The 18,416-nt window shown below is 40.5% G+C and overlaps 1 protein-coding gene across 6 annotated transcripts in view; it reads right to left on the bottom strand.

Annotated features, from left to right (window-relative positions):
- Positions 1 to 18,416, bottom strand: part of CDH6 (cadherin 6) — a 130,478-nt gene that overhangs the window by 31,206 nt on the left and 80,856 nt on the right. The window lies entirely within an intron of this gene.

Genomic DNA, 18,416 nt, shown 5'->3' with positions numbered 1-18,416 from the left:
CTGCTCCCTTTTTCCCACTTCAGCAAAAGTTTAGGCAGCACCTCATAGGTCTTCAGTGTCTCATAGGTTTTCGAATCTAACCCTACTTACAAACTTTTAACAAGTGCTTTTTATTGAGGAGAACTGTTTTCAAACCCCACTGACAGACTTCAGCTGCACACAGACAAGTACTTTCAGTGGGAAGGCTGCTAACCTCTACCCGATTTCAGCTCTGAGTAGAAATCGGCCACGTTACCAGTGATGGCAACAGCGACAACAGGGAAATGAACTCTGTGCCCTCCTGATTAATGCTGTATGGCGTGCTCGGAGCAGTGTCTAGAAACACAGTGGAAAATAGAGTTCCAGAGTGATAAAGGGATTTTTAAAAATAATGTAACCCTGCCTTTCTAAAAGTGTGTCATATGGAATATCATTTATACAAAATGCTGATGCAAAAGGGTTCCGTAGTCCAAGAAGTCTGGGAAATACTTCATATTATGCCTCTTTCTTGGCGTCACCCAGTGCCCATTAACACATGAAAGACTGTAAATGCCTACAGTTCAAACTTGTACTTGACTTAATTTGACTTAGCTGTCCCGAACTCTCTTATGTAAAGAACCCTCTTTGGGAGTGATCTGTATTGATATTTTCAGAAAAACACAGTTTGGGAGACATGAGCTAGCTGACTGCATCATCAGGGAGTCCAGAGAACTGAAGTTCCAGTTTACCCAGTGTTTCCCAAATCACACAGCTCGTGTGAACCCGTCAGGATTAGAACGTGAGTGCAAGAAGAGGCCTACCGGACGATTTGGTGCAACCTCCCGGTTTTTAGAGATGGGAAGCTGTGCCCAAGGCCACACAGCTAACGCTGGTTAATAGCAGGGTTTGAGGGAGGTAATTTTATTCATACAATTAGTAGCCTTGAAAGCGATTTGACAGAAATAATGGAAGATAAATGCACATGGGGAGGAAATTGCTTAGAAGTGAGACAACTGCAGTGAGATGTAAAGCAAGGGCACTCCGTGATCTGCGTAACGCGATATGCTAAGGACATGTGGAAACCATGATTACACAGAAAGAGCCACTGGGGAAAGTTTAACTCTCTGCCATCAAATTGGAATGACTGAAGAGAGCTCTTAAAAAGCCATTTCATTAACTCATGAGCAACGCAATCAACCTCATTGCCGGTTGTGTCCCGGCTGCAGGGCAGCCACGGTTAGCATCCTGGCACCGTGTGGGGGCCCTGCATCCGGAACCCGAAGTACAGGTCTGGCCCGTTCTTTTTCCTCAGCAAGTCTAGGATCACAGCAGCGTCAGTTAACCGCCCTGTGCCAGGTTCCTGGTCAGTAAAATGCGGATAATAAGAGCTACAGGACGAGGCTGTCGGGAGGATATAAGTGGAGCCTATACATAAATACTATAGTAATTGCTACCTAAACATGTGATAAAAGCACATATGTGTTTTAGAAATTACATATTTACATATTATATTTAAGCTCCTTCCTCATTTAAAATACTGTTACCATTATTAACTCTTACTTCATAATGAGCGTCTTTTTGCTCTTTTTTTTGACTTTGAGAACTTTGTTGTGAGGACTTTGAAAACCCAATTTTGCAAACACACGGTATCTCTAAGGTGAAATCTTGCTATGAAAAGCCAGTATTCTTCTCCCAGGTGGCAATTGCTGGGTTTTTTTTTTCGTGTGATTTATTACATTCTGTGTTCCACTAGATTACAAACTCCCCTTGGCCCATTCTCTCCTCACTCTCAATATGTAATTGTCGCACACTTAGTAGGTGAATACCACATCTGGTCCCAAGATTTATTCAGGTGAAAGTAATCAGAAACTAATTTTTAGCTGTCAGGAGAGACCATTTCGATGACTTATAGAACAAACACCCGCGACGATATGGAAGGGCAGCGGAGAGACCAACCAAGTGGGTGGGCAGGGATTGCTCTGCCGATCCCAATTCTGATTTATCAATATTTGAAAACTAGTGGGAAAATGCATCTCTTCCCTCAGGCGTTGAATGGTAATAACACCATTTAACCTCATTCCCCTCCAAGTGCAGGGCTGTGGCTGATGGAGAGCAGGGCCGCAGAAGCCTCCAGAAGCTTTCTTGAAGTTCTTCCCCTATTTTCCTCCCCTTTCCTTGGACTGCACGGCCCCCGCCCCCCTACCAGGGCCGGTTCTTTTCTCTTCTCTTAGGGAAAAGAGGAGACATAAGCCATCAGTGCTGGTGAAAGCCGTGGTGACAAGCAGACATTAGGGGTTTATTGAACACTTAGATTTTAATTGGATTTTTTCTTTTGTGATGTCATTCATCACGGCCACTGTAAAAGGCAGAAGTTAAACAACAACAAATAAAAGGTTGTAGGTTGCTGGAGGCGTGTTTTTACTAATTTCAGTTTAATGTGCTGGTTCCATTAAGTTTAATCATCTGGTTCACTTTTAACGATTCACCATCAAGTAAAAATTACCGGCTTCCCTCAAAAAGTCACATCTCATCTGACTCCAGCAGGATTTTTACTACTGTACCTATGGCATTGTGTTCTGGAAGGAGCTCTTGGTCTTCGTTGGCTTTTCTTTTTCTTTAAAAAGAAAATAATTCTTTAATAATTCTTTAAAAAGAATTATTATTCTTTTTTAAGTGCAGCACCTTGACAAGCAAATACAGGGACCTGGGTTGTGGACGTAACCGGCATCTTCTTACCTGCTACTTGTGCCAACTTTCAACTTGATTTTGACTCTAATTCAGAGGTAGAACACTAATTGTATAGATTTTTAGTGGTTTATGAAACTCACTGTCACTGCCCCATTCCTCTCGTAACTTGTCACTGGGTCACTATGAGTCAGTAACCAAACTGAATCTTCTACGTTTAGACAGAAAACAGAATCTACACAAAAGCTCACCTACAGGGCACACACAGGGAAGTACCTGCAACAGCCTGAAGGGGGCTTAGGGAAGGAATTAGGTGATTTTTTTTTTTTTCTAAAATAAAAAAAAAATTGGATTGTGGTTAATATGCTCGCAGAGTGTAATGCAAGAGTAATTGTGGCCCTTTAAATAAGTGAAATGGTTTCCAATCTGAAATGTCAAAGGAGCATCAGAGAACAGCCCTGGTGAAAAGATGTCATTTGGCTGGGGTTAAGGTGGGCAACCTGGAGTACGGCAGAGAGAGCGAGAATACCTTTGTATTAAATAGCTTGAGTGTTATTTTAAATTAGGGAAATAAATCCACGATCAAGTTAGGGAACATTGAGGCTTAACTGAACTCAATATATATGTATATCCACGTTTGTGTATATGCATCAATGCATGTATACGTAATGTTAATAAGTATACTTAATGTTGTGAAGGGCTTGTTGGGTAGAATTTATGTCTGGAAGAATTTCAATGTAGCTTGAAGTCTATGGCAGGGATTACAAGTAGATTCTGTTTTAAAGATTTGGGGTTAGGTAAATAAAAATATCTTCTAATGAATTTTTATAGTATGCATTTTCATATGCTATCTTTGAATGTTAATGATGTAGCAGGAATTAACTAATTTCAATCTGATGATTATTTTACAAATCAAAACACTGATGGCAGCATATCATTGTGGCAGGTTGCTGGGACAAGTTAAAAATGCAAATTGTTGGACCCCACCCACCTGCAGAATCAGAACCTCGGTAGGTGCTGCCCAGCGGCCTGTGTTTTAAGAAACCCTCGGGGTGATTCTGATGAGTGCTCGAGTTTGAGAACCACCGCCTTACCCAGCACGGTCGATGATGAAACCGCAGTTGGGCAAGGGGAAGAAATGAGTTTGCATTCATGTATGTGAGTGTAACTTTGGGGAACTTAGTTAGCCTCTCTACGTCTCCGTTCCCTCATCTACATGAGAGGAATAACAATGATACTTAGCTTGCAGGTGCATTGCTCGGAAAATTAGTAAATTATGTATGTAAAATGCTTAAAAGAAGGCCTAGTTTGGGGAAACATACTTCAATAAATTATTCTTGCATCATAAACCTGAAGTATTCAGAAGGTAGATTTTGAAGGTGGAAAGATTTGAGTCTGAATTCTGACTTTCCCATTAATCAACTAAATTAATTAAATTATCTTAGTTTTCATTCTGTCATCTATAAGATAGAACTCAGAATAGTTATCTTTGCCAGCTATTCCTCGTTTACTTGTCCCTTAAAAGTTGGTATCTTGCCCTGGTTGGTGTGGCTCAGTGGACTGAGCTCCGGCCTGCAAACCAAAGGGTCGCCAGTTCGATTCCCAGTCAGGGCACATGCCTGGGTTGGGCCAGGTCTCCAGTATGAGAGGCAACCACATATTGATGTTTCACTCCCTTTCTTTCTCCCTCCCTTCCCTTCTCTCTAAAAATAAATAAATAAAATCTTTAAAAAAAAGTTGCTAATCTTGAGGCCTATGTCTTAGGTCCTTATCTTTCCTCATTTCACATACTCTCCTTATATGAAGTCATCTACCTACTCTCATATGTTCAACTATTATCTATGTGCCATTGAGGCCCAAACCTACACACAACTTCAAGGCAGCCCATTTTCTCGATATCCAGAGGCAAGGATACAATTGATTCCCAGGCAAGTCTCTTCGACATCTTACTCTCAGTACTTCCCAACTGATCCCATTACTTTCTCTCCCAAACTTGTTCCCCTGTTACATGTCCCATGTCTGTAAGGGCCATCAGAGTCATCCTAGACCCTCCCCTCTGCCTCCATCACCACATTCATTAGGCCACCAACTCCTGTCAATTCTACCTCTTATCTCTTACTTGTCTCTGTCTGCACTGGTGTCCCCTTTGTCCAAGCCATCACCATTGCTCATTCATCTATTGAACTACGGCCCTCCAAACACACCCTCCATTCTGCTTCCTTTCAATTTATTTTCCTTTCTGTAGCTAGACCAGCCTAGCAACAATGAAAACAATGACAGCAGTAACAACACTCTAAAGATGGCGCTCTCTTCTAATTAAATCCTTCAGTGTTTTCTCTTCACGCTTGGGTTAAAGCCTCCATCCCCACTCCTGAACATGGCCTCCAAAGTCTACCGCAGTCACTGGCCCTCTCTTTAGTCCCATCAGCCGCCATTCTCTCCTTGACGCCCTTTGGTCTTCGTACTCTATGCACTGCCATTTCATGACGATACATTAGTCTCTTTCGTATCTGCACCTCCCTGCATGTGGTCCCCTGGGCATAAAGTCCTTTTGACCATCTTCACCTGGTCAATCCAACTTCATACAGCAGGTCTGTGTAATCTTTAACTCCTCAGGAAAGACTTCCCTAAACTGCTGGTTGAGGTTAGATTCTCTAGTTATGCACTCTCAATTTATTCCCCACTTGGTCATCAGTAAATTCTGTTTTTTTTTTTTCTAAATAACTTGTCTCCCAGCTGTTTTTTATGTTTCAATCAACAAACAGCTAGATTGCAAGCTTCACCAAGGAAGCTGTCTGGTTCACTTCTGTATTCTCAGCACCTAACATGATAGATCCTCAATGATTAATGATCGCCAACAATTAATGAATAAATGTAAAGATAAAAAGGGATAAAATATCAATTATCAATGAAGTTTCTGGCACACAGAAAGTGATCAAAACATCTTAGTGTCCTCCATTCCCTTTCTCACTTGATTTTAGGATAATTCTAAAATGTACCAAGACTATATGTTCCTGAAGTTTCCAGAAAATTTAGCAATTATTACCTAAAATTAGGCACACAGTCTAATCTAAGCAATCTGAGGGAGGAATACCAGTTATTGTCTCAGATCTAAAAAAATTTTTTTTAATAACCAATTAAACCTCATTACAATCATGTCACTTGTGTTTGCTGAAAAGAGCAAAGACATTATAAGTACACCGAGGACACTGACCATTATAATTACACCAGGCACTGGGACAGAAGTCACCTGTTAAGGCTGAAGAAGTTGCAAGGTTTTACTGAACCATATTTCAGGTATCATTCTATTGCAGAAAGTAATGGGTAATGAATGCAAAATGCTCCATTTTATGGACACATTGTCCCACAATAAACATAACTTAACTGTCAACCAAGACCATTTTAAAACACTTATTGGCCTGAAGAGCTACATAAGGCAATGAATAAAAAACAATACTTGTCCTCTACAATTTAGGCTTATAAATACTCATATGTGAAAAATAAAGAATAAAAGCAGAAATTAGACAATTGAGTACTTTGGCTAGGTATCAGGAATAAAAAGGCAAATGAAAACATGGAGAACAGCACAGAAGGAACTTGAATGCTAGACGAGGTAGAGGCAGGGGATGTTCGGTCTGAGATGATTTAGGGAGCCTTCTTGGAGATGTTTAGATTTACTAATGGGAGAAGAATGACTGAGCAACCAGTAGGAGCTAATGGCGTGGTTCCAATGCTCAGCATGGGGGGAAGTCAGAGGAGACCTTGAGTAGGCGCCTGGGGTAATAAAAACAATAATGTCTGCTGAAATAGAAACACTCTTCCCCTGGAGTCCCAGGATCCCATATTTTCTCACACTGCACTCAGATGTACAAGGGACGGTGTGGCTTCCTTCTTTTTTTTAAAATAGCTTATCCCTGAAGTTCTAATCCTACTGAGTATTAGGAACTCTATATTAGGTTGAATATCAAGTCAATAATTTAGTGCAATCCAATAAAGTCTGCCTGATTCAATAATACAGTCTCTTTAGGTAACTGTTTTAAATAAATCTTAGTCTTTCTGGTGTCTCCCCTTTCCCCTGATTCAGTGCAAGATGACATCTGCGTGTACGAACAAGAGAGAGCCATATGACCTGAAGCAGAGGGAAATTCGGGGGCTCTTGGAGCCGAGGATAGTCCTTGTCCCGCCCTCTGGCCTGCTGGTCTCTAGACAAGATCTCTCGTCTATCACTTTCCTCAGTGGTGCCTGTGCTTTTGGCAGGTGGGACCATGATTTCAGCTCCTTAAGGCCCAAGGTGACTATCTCTATCCTGCCTTCCCCATCGCCACCACAGAGGCCCAGGCTGTGACTCCTTCATCGCACTTGGCATGTGGTTGTAGCTACAGAGTTGCTTTGTCCTTGGCAGCTACCATCTATAGGACTATCCACCTCTTTCTCGCCATGGAGAAACTTTGGAGACTCCTGGGACCGGAAATGGGCCTCCCTCTCACTACACGATTGCCCCAAAGGGAAAAGGGAAACACCACTCTCCTTTCACCTGTACCCACACACTTGTTCCTGCTCCCTGGCTCCCTTCAAGGACCTTCAACACACGGTCTCAGGCAGTAAAAATGACTTCAGATACACACAGGACTGTGTGTGTTTATGCATTTAATAGCCAGAACTGTGAAATCCCTCCCACGGCTTTGGGAATACCCAACCATGTGGGTTTTAGTGGGAGGAACTGCCGATTCCCACTCTGAGCTCTGAGAAGGCAGCTAGGCTGGAAGCCTGACCTGCAGCCCTGAGCCCGGCACCCATAATTTCTGGTGGTGACACGTGTAAATGACATTAGTCAGTTTTATTCTAGTTCGCTTGGCCATGTTTTGATACATTAAATGGGCTCTAAAAGGATCTGGAAAATCTCTTTCTCTGGCAAAGCCTAGGCTTGGGCTACCTCCACACCCTATGCCTTCTTTCTGCTTACACCACGTTGCCTCCTGTCTGTAATGGCCTGAAAAGATCATTTTCTTCTATACAACATAAATAACTTGCTGGATTTTATAACAGTGGAAATATTTATCATTAAAGTGTTCTTTTATATTATTCATCATTTGGCAATTGGCCTGGCTGGGATTTGGAAAAATAATAATAGCAGGCATTTATTAAGAACATACTATGGGCTAGAAAATATGCTGAATTTATCACAGAGATTATATAATTTGATGCTCATCATGAACCTCTTCCTATCCCCCCTTAACTGATGAGGAAACAGAGGCAAAATAAAAGTTAAGTAACTTCTCAGCATTGTACAACCAACGGGAGCAGAATTTGAGTTCAGCGGTGTGAAATCATGGTTTAGTCTGTTAACCACAACAAGTATTTTCTCTGGATGTTTACATTCAGTTCAGTGAAGAGTCATTAGAAGCTTAATCTGTACCAAACAGTATTTTAAGTGCTGAGTTACGGAGATCTAACAAAGGATATTTTAACCTCTGCACCAGTGACATTTTGGGCTGGATAACTTTTGTAGTGGTACCTGTCCTATTTACCAGCATTCTTGGCCCCTATTTGCTAGACATCTGTAGCACCTTTTAAATGCTGACAACCCAAAGTGTCTCCGTACATTGCCAAATGTCCTCTGGTGGGACAGAACTGCCTCCACTGAGAACCACCGACGAACTTTATCTATTATCTATCTATCTATCTATCTATCTATCTATCTATCTATCTATTATCTATCATCTCTATCACTTGTCATCTATCTATCTATCATGTTTCTTCCTCCCACCTTATTTCTCATTGCGTACCTTGTAACTTTTAAAATTCACTCAAATAGTAACATAAAAGGGGTCTGAATTTGCAGAGATAACACATGACCCACTCAATTCAATCTTTTATCTTTTGTTGGATTTAATAACCAACAAGAAAGACCTTGTGTTATGCAGAGGAGAATTTTTGACAAAGTACTGAAAGTGAAAAAAATTTTCAATTTAAACTCAGGAGAAATTTATTAATTTCCTTGACATTTATCTTTTACACTCAATAGCTTGAATTTAACACCAAAAGTGCCAAAGTAACTATTAAGTGAACAAAACTTGAGTGTCATAGTAGTTGTGATAGGCAACTCCCAATGGCCCTCCCAATGATGTCCATGTACTGCTTCCCAGAACCAGGGACTCTGTTCCTTACATGGCAAAAGGGACTGTGCAGGTGTGATTAAGGTACAGATTTTGAGGTCAGGAGATTTTCCTGGATTATTCAGGTGAGCCCATACAGTCACCAGGGTCCTCATCGGGGAAAGAGGTGGGGAGTCAGAGAGGGACATGTGCAATGAAGCAGAGAGATCGAGTTGAACATGATGCACTGCTGGCTTTGAAGATGGAGGAAGAAGCCGTGAACCAAGGGATGCAGGCAGCCTCTAGAAGCTCCAAAAGGCACGGACAGGGATCCTCCCTAGAGTTTCCGGAGGGACATGCGGCAGACACCTTGGTTTAACCCATTGAAACCTGTTTTAAACTTTTGACTTCCAAAATTGCAAGCTCATACATAAATTTGTGCTGTTTTAGGCCATTAAGTTTGTGTAACTTGTTTCAATGGAAATAGAAAACTAAGACAGTATTTCCTTATCTTTGGAATTCGAGGTGAACTGAAACTGTCTGTGGTCCTTCAAGAATCCAGTGAAAGAGGGAAGAAAACCAACCCTTGGTGACACTATGTATAGGGTACTGCATGAAGGCTCCATGTATTACATCAGCTAAGTCTCATAACAACTCCAGGAGAGACCCTGAGGTCAGGGAGGTGAAGTAACCTACTCAAAGTCAATGGCAGAGCCAGGAAGGTTACCAAGAGCTGCCTGACTCCGAAGTCTATGCTCGTTCACATGAGCTCATACTGCCAAACGACACTTCCTGTCACGATTACAAAAGTATCTGGATTCACTGTATTTATTATACTAGGCCCCAGGCTCAGTTATTTGTAAATCCTATTGGCATAAATGATACAAACTGTAATAGATGTCATTGTTCATTTGGGATTTATCAATTAAACAAATGCCTTTTGGTTTATTCACTGCATGAAGTTAGTTCCTCCAAAAGTCATTGTTTAGTGCCTTGTGCTTGGCTCTGGAAGTCCAAGGTCTTCAGCAGACTGAGACATTAGTCTCAGCTTTGCTTAGTCTCACATTTTCATTTTCAAAATGCCAGTGGTAAATCAAGTTGAGAGCCAGTCAAAAATTGATTTAGAAAGGCATTGTAACTCACCAGTTTTAATCCTGCTGCTTTTTGCCTTAGAGTGCAATCTCTTCAGCAATTGACAAATCTGAGGCCAAAGACAGACCCACACACAGACTCCTCCTGCCTCCCCTCTTTCTCTCCCTCTGTCTCTGACACTACACTTTGAAAGAAATTATTAACAGACAAATGTAGACACTTGAGACATGATGCATCAAACAACAGAAACTGAAAGAAAGTAATGTTTCTCATTAGCTAATGGACTTTGCCCAAAATGTGTTTTTCTTCAGAGGCAAAAATCATACTTTATATAATAATCTTATGTTGCTTCTTACTTAGGATTTGGACAGTTAAAGCTACATCTTTATAAAACGAGTGGTTTCCTTGAGGGAGAGACTATTTCTTGTTCAAATTCATAATGCTCAGGCACCTCGTGTGTGCTCAGTAAATGATGATTAAATTGAGTTCTGTAACCTACTCATACAGTCGAGGAAATAATGGTGAGCAATTCTAGGAGACAGAGTTTGATTTCATTTATTAGTTTTTTTTTTTTGCTTGGGAACCAGTTTATAAATTCTTAAAGGCTTGGAACAGCTTTTTAAAAAACAAACAAACAAACAAACTTGTGTTTTGCTTTACGGGAACTAACTGTGAACCACTCAGTGAAGGGAAGTGTGCACGATCCCAAGGGCTACACCGGGCATGTGTCTCGCAGTGACGTTAGCGCCGTGAACTTGAGCGCTCTAACTCCTAAGCATTTATACTGTTATCTCATTGGCCCACCATGTCTGAAATACTCTCTGCTACTTTGATATCTTCATGGTGTGGGAGAAGTGAAGAGTATCAGATTTAACCACATCGGGAAAGCTGGACTCCAGCCCCAGCTGGGACTCTGCTGGCAATGGCTCTGGGGTCCCTTAACCCCTCTGGGATCTGTCTCCTCAAGAGGAGGAGTGCTTATGCAGATCCCTGGAGGCACCCCTGTACAGGTGAGAGCACTTCCTAACTGCAGGGACTGATAAAATGTGCGAACATGTTGTCAGTGCCCCTTAATAATTGCATGACACATTTTCTGCCATGGAACTCTGCTGAAAACAATCTGCTGCCAGGGGATGATTTTCCCTGTGTCTCGTTTTCTGTTCTGTCCCTTTCCATCCTGCACCCTCCCCTTTGCTCAAAGTTGTTTGATGGTCTCCTTCACGCTAAGGTTCTGGCGGCCCCGTTACCATTTTAAAACTTAAGTAGGTGTTGTGCACTGTTGGAAAGGAGATAGAACTGAATGAAGGACTACCACTCGAGTTTGCCCAAGTCACCAAATTTTTTTAAATTTAACTTTAAATCTATATTTCCCATCAAGAGGTAGGTGGAATGGTAGTCACCAAGGTTATAGGGCAAATAGCTCCTTTATGTGTATTTTTACATAACACACATAGTTGGGAGGACCCTCAAGACACAAATAAGATAAGAAAGAAATTTCTGGTAATCCATTCGGCCTTATTGATTTCTATTTTTTAATTAAAAAACCTTTTATTTGGAAATAATCTCAAAGAGGATGCAAAAAAAATGCTTTACTTGATTTCTAAAGGGGAAGCTCTCTTCCTAGAAGGTATTTACCCACATTGGAAAAAAAAAAAGATGAAACTCCAGGCTATAGATTAAATGATGAAATGAGCCAGATTCTTACACTTCCCAATTTACGAAAAAGAAAACCATACAAGCATGCTGCAGTTTGGCATAACCGTATTTCAAAGCAGACTTTTCTTTGCATCTCCTCTTTCATGTGTCTTTTCTGAATTGTACTTATAAATAGCAGAAAGAATTAAGATGAGATTATTCTCCAGAGATGATTATTTTTCCCACGAGAACTAAAAATATGTTGACTGGAAGAATATATAGCTGGGTAAGAAAAAGAATTAGTCATTATACAGAATTGCTCTCTCTGTGTTATCATCGCATTTGTCGCTACAGTTGACGTTTTGTGAATCATTGCAATCGCTGCTCCCAGGTCTTAAATGATTTCTCTTTTGCCCAATTGTCTGCACTATATACCTTCTTAGGGATTTTAAGAAAAAAGATATTCGTTTTTTATTGGTTAACTCTGGCTTTTTCTCATTTTGTTTCAAACTTTCTTCTACAGAGAGCCTAAATAATGTTTGATTTTCATTTGTAAAAGTCTTAAAGGCACCAACTTTTATGATACGATATTATTCGCTATATATTGTCTTTTTATCTTTCTTGTTAGTTCATGCACATACCCGTACAACTGTGCTGTCTGCAGTTTCTCTGGTTTGCACTACGGAAGCTTGTGATTTTTCCTACTGTATCATAAATACTGGTGTCACTTTGATGTGAAAATTTCAGAGGTAGTTTCCATGGACTTTCATAATAAATTTGGTTTATATGTTTACTATCTAATATATCCTTGAACTTTAAAGGCTAGATTTTCAGTTGTCAATGACATAAATCGCCATCAATGATATCCACAGCAAACCATTCACATGAATAAGCCGGGAGGCAGTTTTTAGATAGTACAGCAGATCTCCATCTCTTGTGGTCCCTCACTGCAGCTTAGTTAAGTGATATTTGGCTGTTTCCAATGTGCAACATCCGTGCTAGGCACCGTGAAGGACACAAGGTTGAGCAAGATGTGTAGTCAGGGATCCTGCAGAGTTAACAAAGATATAAGCATTCGAAGGTAAAAATTTAATATCTAAAGTACTAATTGAAAAACAGCACTGGGATCCAATATAAAACACTACTCAATTATTGAAGGTCAAAATTCAACCTTAAACAAGGAATTCATTATTTTGTTCTAAAAGGTGAAGCATTCAGGGTGATTAAACTATTAAATCAAGAGTAGTTTTCCCATAATGAAACTTTGACTTAATAACATAGGGAGGGCATAATATTATTACAACTTAATTATGATAATTCCAACTTAAAATATTAGTATACCTGAATTATCAGTACTATAGTCCTTTTATGAATTGCTGGATGTGTTAAACTTTTTAAGAAAACAATACCTAACCAGACTCTTAACATTTCCAAGCAATTTAAATAATATAAACACCAGATTGTGGTGTAAACTGATGTTTTAAAGTGAAATAAATGATAAATAGCCTTAACAGGAGGATTTAGAAAAGTTAAATCCATCAAATAACGTGATGGAACTGTGCATTTTATTTTCTGTTTGGGGTAATAAAGAAAACTTCATACTTTTATACATACTTAGCCTTCTGAATTGCGGTTGATTAATCATATTTGCAGACACTTTAGCTGCTTTGACACCATCTTCTGACCCATAATGACCCAGGACATTAGTGGGATGTTGTGGGCACCTTTGGTTCTTCCTTGTTTTCATCTTTTCTGTTCTCTCAAGGTGCACTTGATCACGGGGCCCCTTCCTGCCTTGTACTGGTCTTCCTTTACTACCTGACTAGTGAGTATGATATACCAGGCCCTGTTCTAAACCCTTCCTGTGTATTAACTTATTTAATCCCCACCTCAATAACTTTATTACTCCCCTTAGTTAGCAGCTGAAGAACTGGAGGGCAGAGAGAGGTTAAATAACTTGCTCAACATACCCAGGTAGTTGCAGGGTAGCTGGGACTCAACATAGGCAGACTGCCTATGCTATTAACTTTACACTCTCTGGTGAGTGATTGTTGAATGAATGAAAAGCATTTTCTCTCCAAATCTATTCGGAAATTCCATAGCTGAGATAACTTCAATTGCCTTCTTAACTCCAATCTCTGTTCCCTCTAGTCAGCCTTAAATCCCACATCCAGAGTGAGATTTCAAGCTTTTTGTTATGCCTTTATTACTGCCCTCAGGTCTTCTGAAATACACCAATTCACCTGAAATATTTATTCATATATTTCACATATGTATACATTTTAATCTTTTAGAATGTCTCTCTTTTCTTGTATACATGCATTCTTTGTGAATGGAAAACTGGAAGAAGCTATAAATATTTTTTCCAGTGAAATATTTTGGCATGCTTCTTTTTTTCTTATTCTAGGTTGCATAATTTCAAATTTGATGCCTAACATTGACCTTTGAGAATACTTGTTACTTTTACTTATTTATCAATAATGGCAACAAGAAAAAAAAACCTCTTATTCTCTTCTGGGGAATTCTGTACTTTCCTTCAGCCCCTTCTTTTGTTCGTATGGATAGGTTTGGACGGAGTACTGTTGTACTTAGCATGCTCACTAAGATTATATTACATTGTCATCTTGATAACTGACTACACAAGAGCTTGTGGGAAGGTGGAGTTTGTTAGCAGCAGCCTACGTCTACACAGAGAGGGGTGCCTTCTTGACGTTCCGATGATACATTAAGACCTAAACATAATCTCTAAATTTGGGGAAGGTTATCAAAGGCAAGACCCCTATCAAAAACCTGTTTATTTTTGGTAAAAGAAGGTAGAGCATTAGGAAGATATGTTTAATTTTTGACTAGAGTGGTATTAACCTCCAACAGTTAAATTTATAATTCTGGGTTCAATATATACTTGCCTTGTCATATTTAAAATAGTGTTCTAATGATGTCATTCATATCAATGGAAATGAAAAAGATGGTGGTTTAAGGACCTATTGTCAGGGATTTTTATCTAATTTTTGAAATAAAATTCAGTCAAAATGATAATTAAAGATTTTGATTTTAAAAGAAGTATAAGCTGGATGGTGGCATGCTGCACATTTAGGCTTGCGTCTCTGGTGGACCCATAATACGGAAACAAATGAAGAGCTGTGGTGCAGATGAAGCACCACGTGGTTTAATAATGGCACAGACGAGTTGAGGCACCGGGGAAAGAAATACTTAAGGATGGATGTCTGTGGGCTAGATTCTGGGGGATTTGTTATAACGAGTATGCAGACTCTCCCTAATCTCCCAGCAACCTCTAAATCTGTTTGACTTGCAGGGTGGGGAGGTAAAATAGCTCAGTGGGAACAAAAAGAATCTGAACCCTTAGCTCTGTTTTATTCACCTTCATCGCTCCATTTTGTTGAACAAACTGGAGTACAAGCAGAAGGATACGGGATTCCACAGGCATAACGAGTCGGGAGTGGGAGCATTCCGGACTGGGTCCGTGTTGGCTTCCTGTACTTCACTCTGTGTGGCCCGGGCAGCTGAAAGTTGCCTTTGGGTTTGTGACCAAGGTCAGACGTTCTCTTTTGCTCTTCACATGAGCAACTGTGCAGAGAGGGGAGTTTAAGACTCAGAGAATTGCTGTTAAATGGGACTTTGTCTTGGCATCAAATAGCAAATTGAAATTTTTGTCATTAAGCAAGTGAAATTAGGTGGCTGATAGTGGAAACAAAATGAGGATTACCGCCGATATTGGCAGTTGGGAAGTTACTTCTTGAGACATTTCTAAAAAGTACATTCAACAAGCAAGTGAAGGCACACTCTCTAGAATAGACTAACAGTTGAAATATAAAAATGTGAAATGGCTGAGCATTAAATTTAAATGATGAAGAAGAAAGATGTGCCCACGGCACTTGTCCTGACGCAGGGAGAGAAGATTATTGCAGGTCACTGAACCAGAACAGAAGTTTACAGAAGGTTATCAAGAGGAATAAAATGAAGAGACACTTTTCATCAGGACCCAAAAGACAACCAAGTGCAAATCTAATTTTAAAATACTCACATGTAACTATTTTGAATATCTCTGATGTATTCTGGAAATTAAAGTCAAGAAAAATAAAAGGAAGGCACAAAGTATTCATGCAGACATATTTTTGTAGTGCTTTAAAATAATATTAAAAAAATTCTTTTTCTCTCTACTTGGGTTTCACACAGCAGGTTCTCAGGAGGTACGTGCGATACCGAGTTGAATCCAATCATTGAACACCAAGGCGTGTTCTGTGTCTGTGTTTTCGTTTGTACTCTGCGAAGCAGTTGGTGTGTGTGAGGGGGGTGCAAAGGGACAGTTACAAGGTCAGACAGAGGCCAGCTGCCAGGCCCCGGCAGAGTGAGAGGTCGGGTTAAAATACTGGCTGCTCTGGGCCTCGGTTTACTCATCTCTAACACGGGGGTCTAACTAACCGCGGGCATTCTGGTTGCTGTGAGGGTCCGATGAGATAACGCACCCGAGGCACCGGGAGGAGCGTGGGGAACGAGGCAACGCTCCGCAGCGTCAGCGATGACGGTGCTTTAATCCGACGCACTGCAGTTTGAGTGCCAGGGGTTAAATGAGTCTCTGAGTCACCCATCGAATTAGCACCAGGACATCTCTGCTCTTAAGTTTATGCTCTTTTCAGAGATAAAAAATAGGAATATAATAAAGGAACACCTTAATGACAGCATCTTTTAAATGGTCTTTCAGGATGTATAAAATATGGCTTTATATTTACTGATGTTGGGTCATGTAATTATAGGCACACATAATTGTTCATGTCTAATTTTAAAGGTGTATCTAGCTGACCACTTTTATTTTATAGGCCATTAAAACATGACTGTCTAATTATCCTAAGAATAGTGGCTTCATTGAATTGGATAAATGTTAATTTCAAAGACAAAAGAGAAAGCCGTATTAGGAAGGCCTGTACATTAGCGTTTCACATCCAACCCAGATTTTCATGGTGTTTAAAAAAGCACAGTGTATCAGTTTTGGGGAAAGCTCCACCAAAGAAAACCATCGCCAACTTCCAAAAAACTAGCATCAGAAAATATCTACAAAAATATACAAGTTTATCAAATTCCATAAACACAGATCTCCTGGTACACTACTAAAAATAGAAGCATCTTGAATGCTTCTAACGAAGCTTAGTTTTGTGGATACATTGTGTGGAAGGAGAGGACAAAGAACGTTGTGAAGGTTAAAGTGGAGGCGACAGGAAATTAAGCTTTGCTGGGGTCTGTTTAATGACAACATGTGAATCTTTTGCCTAAAATTGTGCATAGTTCTGAGGTTTTTCAATCTATTTATCTTTGTATTAATGGATGCCTGTGCTTTGGAAATCTAATCGATGTCTACCTATGTTCTTCTCTCTTATTTAACTTAATCTTACACAATATACCAAGTCATCATCAAGGAATTGCTACATTATGTAAAGTTGGGGGGAGGGCATGGTGTTTTCTGAAAATTTGCGATGCTCTCTTCTTGTTTTTCTATAAACCAAAGATAACTTAAGTAGATTTAGTATAAAACAATATACACTTCCCTTTGGCCCTGGACAAGAAACGCGCCCCTCTTCCTGTTTTCTGTGCCGGCACCAGCAACACTTTCACTCTTCTTACTGCTCTGTCCCAAAACCTTGGAGCCTCCTGCTTTCTCCCCTTCGGAAGCCTGGTGACTCCCCCTGTGCAGTGTGAGCTAACACCTCCATGCAGTCCTTCCAACACCAGCACCTCCGTCAGGGAGCTCTGCTGTGCCCACGTCCCGCAGGCCCTCTCCTTTATGTTTCCATAATGCTTTAATCACTCAACTTGCCACATTTTGTTACAATTATTACCAATAATAGTCTCTTAGGGCAGCGGTTCTCAAATTTTGCCACATATTGGAGTCATAAATACTTAATTAAAAACCAAGTACATCAGAATCTGGTGAGGGGAGACCCAGGCAAGATATTTTTTAAAGCATCACTTCTCAAATTTTAATGTGCATACAGTCCACTTGGGGATGGTGTTGAGATGCAGCTTCTCAGGTGGGGCCCAGGGTTCTGCATGTCTAATATGCTCCCAGGTGACATGGAGGCTGCTTATGCCACATCAGCCAAAGGTTGCCCCAAATCTTCATGTATTTTGGAAAATAACTATTCTTATTTGTATCTGTGTATTTTAAGCTCACAGACTCCTACCCAATACAGGACCACCTCTTCCTCCGCTGTTACCCCTACCTGCCACAAGCATTGTAGGTGAGTCAAGGCATCGAAATGTTCTACATCAGCATTTGGGGTTGTCAGTATTTCAGCTATTCCCAGTAAGTGCACTGGTCCCTAGCCCTGAAGAGCCCACGTTTCTGTGTTAATCCAACTGGACAAGGGTGCAGTGCAAGGCTGAGTATTAGGACAGGAAGAGGAGGAAGCTCTCACTGCCGTTGCTTGTGCTTCGAGTTTTAAGTATGACCTTGTCCATTCACTTTGTTGTCACCCAGCCTCCAGACTCTGTCCTCTACTGCTTCTTGGATGCACATGTGACTCAACCTTTTTTCTCTTTGGACACTAGGCGGCCCTTTGCTCCCCCACCGATTCTCACATTTTCCTCACTCCACCATCGTCACTGTCATCTCTACTGTCTGAGCCCAGAATAGCTGGAACCAAGGAACACAAATACAAATATAGTCATATGCTTATAATGTGAAAGCTTTTTTCTTCTACTTTGTTTTTTGCTCAACTGCATTACTTTTCCTCTGTTAACGCTTCTATCTGTTACATGTACAGATTAATCTTTTCAGTGTCACGCCTCAAGAGGAGGCTCTAAGTAACTATTATTTAGTAAGGCTAAGGTTCGATTAGCTTTTGCAACCTTTGTACAGCAATCTGACTATAGTCTACTGGTCCCCAGGGTGTTCACTAAAGAACTCTGGGGGGCAGCAAGGAACCCACGGTGGCACCA

Source organism: Desmodus rotundus, chromosome 1 (genome assembly GCF_022682495.2).
Source record: "Desmodus rotundus isolate HL8 chromosome 1, HLdesRot8A.1, whole genome shotgun sequence".
Classification (NCBI taxonomy): domain Eukaryota; kingdom Metazoa; phylum Chordata; class Mammalia; order Chiroptera; family Phyllostomidae; genus Desmodus; species Desmodus rotundus.
The sequence above is the reverse complement of the archived record's forward strand: the minus strand, read 5'-3'. Positions and strand labels throughout refer to the sequence as shown.